Consider the following 7,311-nt stretch of genomic DNA (forward strand, 5'->3'; position numbering starts at 1 on the left):
GGGAAAAAATGTGCATGGTAGAGGAGACGCTGGATATGCTGGCTGAAAGCATAGAAGTGTAGTCCAACTGGACGGCAGAATAAAATATTTCACCTCCTGTTTTATCTTTAACACATGTACTTTTCAGCTACACGGACAATTGTTGCAGCATTTCTATGAAGTTGTTAACGGTGCTTTTTTTTTGCTCTTTACTGAATTGAAGGTTGGTTGACCGAGTTCAGCATTGAGTTTCAGTTCATGTCCGTCCAGTCCCAGTGTAAGTAATCATTGGAGACAATCACAGCTGCTTTTTAACGAAGCTGAGAGAGAACCCATAGTAGAACAGCTGAGTTGGTGTACAGTACAGTAAGACAGCTGAGCTGATGTACCATTTACACATATGGAGAGTAGAGCTGTTGTACAGTATTCACACATAGCTGAGCTGGTGAACATTACACATAAACAATGCACAAGTTATTATTTCATGTGCGCTGGTTTTTGTTCTTATTTCTAGGTTTGATGTTATTCTCCCATGTCCATGGCAAGTATCATATGTATCTCACAACTTTAAATGGTTTATTATTCAAAATATCCTGGTCTGTACCATTTCCTGAATGAAGGAGTCTGAATTTCAATGGGAAATCAAAAATAAAGCATGCTGCTTACAGTGTTACAGAAGAGTTTTCAAATAACATAAAGGCGATAATGATGACATGAGGCAATATAATATCCCTTTCAGGACATCAAGAACAAAAACTAGAGGCCCCTAAGGTGTCTGTGTCTCCAGCAGTCATCCTGCCGCAAGACACCACTACTCTGACCTGTGTAGTTCCACACTACTCAGCATCTCAGTGTTACTTCAGCATAAGGGGCAAAAAAGAACACACACCACAAGCTGAATTCAAGTCCCACTCATCCTGGCAGCTGGTTGCTACATGGGAACAGCTCAAAGCATGGTTGGATGTGAAACTACCATCAGAGCTGCATGTAAAATGTTACTATACAGTACCTACCAGTATTGTAGTTCAGCAGCCCTCTCAACACTCTTCCTCTGTTTCACTGGTTTTATTGGGTGAGTATGAGAGAACCTCAGTGGTGATACTGCAGTGATTATTCTCTATGTTGTACTGTTTGTCTTCTTTATTTCTGCTGTGTGTGTTGACAGGTGAGCTGCAGAAACCCATTCTAGGCATCAGTCATGACAAAGTGCATATGCTGGTTGATATCACCTATGAAATACCTGCACTGTCTTGGAACGTAACCAAATGCCACCTAAACACTGGACACGAGTTATATTTATCTCCACAAAAAAGGACACAGCACTGCTTGTTTCATTTGGAGAAGAAGGATTTGTTAAGCCGTTTGGAGTCATTAACTCATTGCCTGCCTTCGACGTCGCTATGACGTCATTTCGAATAGTGACGCCCCCTGCCTTCGACGTCGTTCGCCGATAATTGCGTTTTTTTACAGCCAGGCCTCGAGGACGGTCTGACCCACAGACATCATATATGAAGACTAGATACGTCATCGCGTATTTCAAGCACGTCCGCACAGGTCGGCCATATTAGCGCAGCCTAAACTCTCCACAGACCCCCGTTACACCTGAAGTAAACTGAAGAATTGAAACGTCGAGATACTTAAAAATGTATACTGTTGCTTCGCTGAAATATTGACACGTGTATATAAATGGTAGGGCTCCTTAAAACTTAAGTGTAGACTGGGGTAAAACGCCCAAGAGATGCATCCCTCTTAGCCTGTTGTCCAAACATTTAGATAGACCTACAGCAAATACACATTTTAACCATTGCTGTGCATTATGTTGACGGCATGGATATATTCATTGCACCAAATTAAAGACGACAGAGATGACGTACTGGAAGAGAGATGTACAGCGCAACAAGTTCATTCTATCTGGATGGCTTTAGCGTCACGACTCATTTTGAACACAAGGTGGAGCTGTCGAAACCAAAGCATATACTACAAGTGAACGTTTATTTGTTATTTTACTGAAAATATAAAAGATTACGTTGTGCATTTGTTTATGGGGTCTATTTAATTACATGAATAAGCCTACTGAACTATATTATACATGATTTTAGACCTATGCACATAATAATATAATGTAATATAATATAATAATATTGTGAATATTCATCACTATGCAGTATCAACATATACTTTCGTTTGGAATTTTTTATACTGTATAAAAAAACAACCCTTTCGAAAATCAATATAAATTTGAGGGAATTATGGCCATCTGAAGAGTATACAACACCCAAAACTCACTGCAACTGGTTGAGCCAGAAGGCTGCTTTAACATGGCCGCCATGTGCGGACGTTCGTCTTGGATGACGGGAACGCGGACGACGCATCTAGTCTTCCTATATGATGTCTGTGGTCTGACCTATCTTCTGTATACATTTCAAGCCTCTAGGCATTTTCTAACTGTTCCTGTAGGTGGCAGAAGTGTCCTTAGGAACAGTCAAGGCAGGGCTTTAGTTCAGATCAAGAGGACATGTCAAGACAAAAACACCCCTTTTTTACTATTATAATATAATCTCAAAAGTAGCATAGCAAAATCATTTTTGAAAGTAAAGCACCTGTGACAGTAGTCTACTTTCTTGCCCTCTGATTTTAACACAGGTAGGCTACTGATTTTAGTGTCAGAGCCTGACCAAAAAAACCCTTCCTCTCATGACCAAAATACAACCCTGTTGCTATCTAGCTAGAAGGCATTGTACCTAGCTTGCCCAAAGTACACCATGAGGTGATCTGTGTGACAACCTTTCATTTTGGATCATGTGATCAGCCTACACAACATCAGGATGATGCTTACAAAATATCATCTAACAGGAGAATGCACGGGACTAGTGGTGACTGATGTGTCACCTCAGTTGGGAAATGTTTGGCTATAAAGTTTGCTACGTTAGCTAGCTAGCACGAAATCGCTAACATCTTATAACTAAGCCTAAATAAAGGAGCCTTGGTAAGTCAACTATTTTTTACTCATTCTACAGTTATTTTTTATGGATCTGTATAGTATGATCAGCTTACTGTATCATCAAAAAAGACAGGGGGGGTTGCAGATTCTTGGAACAGAGTAGCCTTTGTGTCTGGTCAGATGCTTTCAGCTCACATGAGAAAGCATTGCACTTAGCGTCAGACCACCACTCCAATCGGCTTGTGAAATGTTGGATATGTGATCAGTACTTTATCAAAAGAAAATTCATTGAACAATATATGACAAGATCACTATAGCAGAACCATGATGACAGTAATCATCAATCTGCAAATTGTCCGCTCTGCCAAAGAAGCTGCAGTAAGCTACGCTAAGCGGAGCTGCCTACCTACCTGCCTCCCTCCCCCACAAGACACAACACGGACGGGAGGAAATAAACCAGCTGTGATTCGTTCTCCAACGAGGGGAGAGAGAGAGAGCAAAATCAGAGGGAGAGGGAGAGGGAGGGAGTTCCCAGAGTTAGGGGCACCTGCTGTCATGATCCATTCTGCGCGCCAGCAACTAAATCAAAACACCCTTGTTTTCGAGTCCACCCCCGTTATATTTCAGTATATTAGGTTGAAAAGTTCATACAAACGATTTTTTGTTCAGGCTACAGATGACAGAAGACTCTGTAATAGCATCTGATAGGTTTGGAGTTGTTAGGACGATGCCATTATGGGCGAAACGTTTGCAGTTATAGTTCTACTTCAAATGGCGTTTTCTCAGCTTTTTTGCTAGAAAGCAGCATTTTGGCGAATTCCACTTAATTTCAACAGATGATTATGAAAGAACGGAAAGGGGTAGAGAGACACCGTTTTTTTCTGATGACAGATGAGCGTCTAATCTGTGTTTTGACATAGACACAGAACTCAATTTTCTGTGAGCCTCCAAAAAACGCCCAAAATGCTGAAAAATCTCTGGCACTCCGAGGTACTCTTATGAAAATGGCTGGCAGCCAATGAGTTAAAAATCAAAGAGTTGATCTGTAATTTCACAGTGAACACACAACCTCCATCTGTCTCTCCACCCAGTGACCCAAAACTTGTTTCAGGTATAAGCATTCTCTAAATCAATTAATCTGTTTAGAAATGTATGATATCAGTATGGTTTTGCACACCATTTTTTAAAATAGTTTTATTTCTTTAAACAATGACCTAAATCATGACATCAATCATTCTATGATACTTGACCACAACCATCCATGTGACATCAGGAGCTGGTAAGTCATAATGATGATGGATGCCTGATGACTAGGGGGTAGTAGCAAAAACCGTTAAGAACAGTCGGCCCAATCTTGGCAGAATGTCGGCACTGTCGGCTGAGAGTCGGCTCGGCTGGAACACTGGTTACCGTGACTCAGCCAACACTTCATAGAACACTGAAAATAACTGTCACTTCATGCAGTAGGCTAGCCTAACTGAGCCAACACTCTGCCGACACTGAAAATAACTGTCAGTCTCATGCAGTAACTGAGCCAACACTGAGCCGACACTGTCGGCATACGGTCATAGGACCATTATTGGGCCGCGGACAAAGCCAGAATCGGACCGACTGTTATCACTCGCGAAAAAAGGATCGGGCCAACCATGGACCAGATAAACTTTGCTACCTGCTTGCTGCTCATCTCAGACTCAAATGCAGGGTGATGGGCAGGCACGGCCTAGTGGTCTGGAGATCAGAGTGTTTCAGGTTGAAAACCCACCCAGGTCTCCATACCGCCTTCAATTGAATTGCATTGCTTCAGGGATTGTAACAAATAGCGTGTACCTAATGACTGCAATTTGCTTTGGATAAGCATAAACTGTGTGTGTATTTAATGTAATGTGTTATGTATTCACTGATCAGATATCATGCATGAACGCATGCATGATTTTTTCATGATAACTATCCAATACTGTACCTCTATTATAGCCTATAAGTGGACACCTAAGAAGCCCATTACAATGTCATTACAAGGTTGTTTTCTTTTTTCTCCGTGCTTGTTTGTCATTCTACGGCAGTTATACCCACTAGCAGTACAGCGCACCCAATTACAACAACGACGATGACGACGACAACGACAACGACAATACCACCACCACCACCACCACCACCAAACCCAACAACAACAACAACTACTGCTACTACTGCTGGGACCAACAAGTAGAGATCAACAATAGATTCAGGTTGGCTCGTTCCTGTATTGCTGATCATAGAATTTGTGAAAAGGGTCATTGGTTGTTGATTTAACATGTGACAACACTTGGTGTGACATCCCTTGAGGTTTACTGGAAATAGACAGTACATCATGTGATCATGTCATGTGTGATCAATATCAGGAAGACAATGAGACAATATACATTTAACTGATCTGATTTATGTTTACAGGCAAACGTTAAACTTAAAATACATTTAAATCGTGATAAATATCAGACGGACTGAACAAAACTGAAACTGAAATGCTTTTCGTTTACAAACATTACTCTTCTCAGAAAGAAGAATACATGGAGTACATGTGCATGGTTGAAGTGCCTTTCATTAAGGCATTTAACCCACATTGCTCCAAATGTGACCTATCACTTTGACATGATTTTAAATGACATGCTACATTTTAGGAACTTTGACCATGTGATATACTCCCATCACTCTTCTTTTTCATTATTTGTTGAGTTGGCATGTGGAAATGCACACTGCTGTAAGTTCACATTAGGCCTACCTGTCTTACAATACATGTATACACATCTTACTTTATTTATGCACTGTGGCTGCATATAAGCATGCAGTGCACATACTATATATATGTTCTTGTTTGTTGATTTAACAAATGCCCCAAATCACAGAGTTTGGCATCATCTGAAGATGCTAAGTGTTATTGCAGTCGATCATGTGTTTTCATGTCTTTTGTTTTAACCAAATGTCTTTTTCCAGGCGATTCTCAGGAGGATAACCGTGTGATTAATGTATATGCAGTAAGTGAGTAATGTATACTCAGTAACAACAATTACATTGTTAATGACAGTTTTCATAAAATTACATTCAGTATATTGTGTTTTTGTTTCATGAACAGTATTTGGTGTTTGTGTTTAACCTTTTCTTCAGGATCATACAGTGTTTGCTGGGACGTTCTGTCTGGCGTCCACTGATGCCTTTAAACCCAAACCCTTGAGAAGTGAGACAGATTATTTCAGATGATTATTTCACATCTTATTAATGTAGGCATAAAAATGTGACTAATACATTGAAAACAAATTCATTTCTCAAGATGTGACCGTAAGAGATTAGTCTGATGTCGTGTCTCTGGTTGAAGGTCCAGGGTTCCATCCATGCTTCATTAAGTTTGTCTCTAGATGTCTTCATGACCCACCTGAACCTCCCAATAGGTCTAATGATATATTCATCAATCTGTTGATCGGTTGTCAATGAGTTTTGAGATTTGAATACAATCCTACTGTACCCTTTATGCAAATGTACTCTCATGTCCTGTGTTATTCTCTTCCAGATGGACATGAAACTCCTCTGCTGTCTTCACACGCCCACTCAGCAGCACTGATAGCGCTCTGCATTGTGATGTATCAGTGTCTTTCAATGTACAGTTATTGAACTTCTTTTATTTCCACAAGACATTGTTACATTGTCACATTGTTTTTATCACTAGTTAATTGCTTTTTGCCAGGTGGGCTTTTATGAGGTGATGCACACAGAATATCAATAAAAAAACTTAAATGATGGAAAGAACTTTTAAACTGTTAATAATACATATGTTTTTGCTAATATTCTCTGCGTTTTTAGCTTTAGGACCAATTATACTCCACTCTAGACTCTCTCTCTAACATATAGGCCTTCAGGGGTGAGCTGGGGAGACCAATATCCCTACTCTAGACTCTACTGGGGTGGGTTGGGTTGGGGAGACCAATACTACTCTACTCTACTCTAATGTGTACTGGGGTGGGGTCGCTGGGGTGGCTTTAGTTTACTGAAGGTACTGGTGAATAATGATTTCTTATTGGCTGTTCCCTGGGATACAAAACGAAATGTGCTACCAGGCGCCCCCTCTCTCCTGCACCTGCCGTGTTAGGTCACCGATGTACTGTGGCGATATGTTATCAAATAAACAAAGTTTACTGTTATCTTGCATATCCACCTTCGTGTCCTTTCAGTTGTCTCCTTAAACACTTTACTACGTAGTGTGCAATACACCACAACCTGTCTTCTGGGTCTCATTCACTCACTGGCCACCTTGACATCCTCATGCCTTGTAGGGTAGAGTTACTGTACAGGCTTTTGGTTAGGAGTTTGGCAGACCTGTATATGGCCTGTGTAGTTCTGCATAGCTTTACAAGTTTCACTCACTT

The 7,311-nt window shown here is 40.7% G+C and overlaps 1 long non-coding RNA gene across 1 annotated transcript; it reads left to right on the forward strand.

Annotated features, from left to right (window-relative positions):
• The first annotated feature begins 5,387 nt into the window (after positions 1 to 5,387).
• Positions 5,388 to 6,813, forward strand: LOC134463228 (uncharacterized). The gene is made up of 3 exons (XR_010037683.1): positions 5,388 to 5,928; positions 6,059 to 6,128; positions 6,459 to 6,813. It is a non-coding gene; the product is annotated as an uncharacterized LOC134463228 (long non-coding RNA).
• The last annotated feature ends 498 nt before the right edge of the window (positions 6,814 to 7,311 follow it).

Source organism: Engraulis encrasicolus, chromosome 14 (assembly GCF_034702125.1).
Source record: "Engraulis encrasicolus isolate BLACKSEA-1 chromosome 14, IST_EnEncr_1.0, whole genome shotgun sequence".
Taxonomy (NCBI): Eukaryota; Metazoa; Chordata; class Actinopteri; order Clupeiformes; family Engraulidae; genus Engraulis; species Engraulis encrasicolus.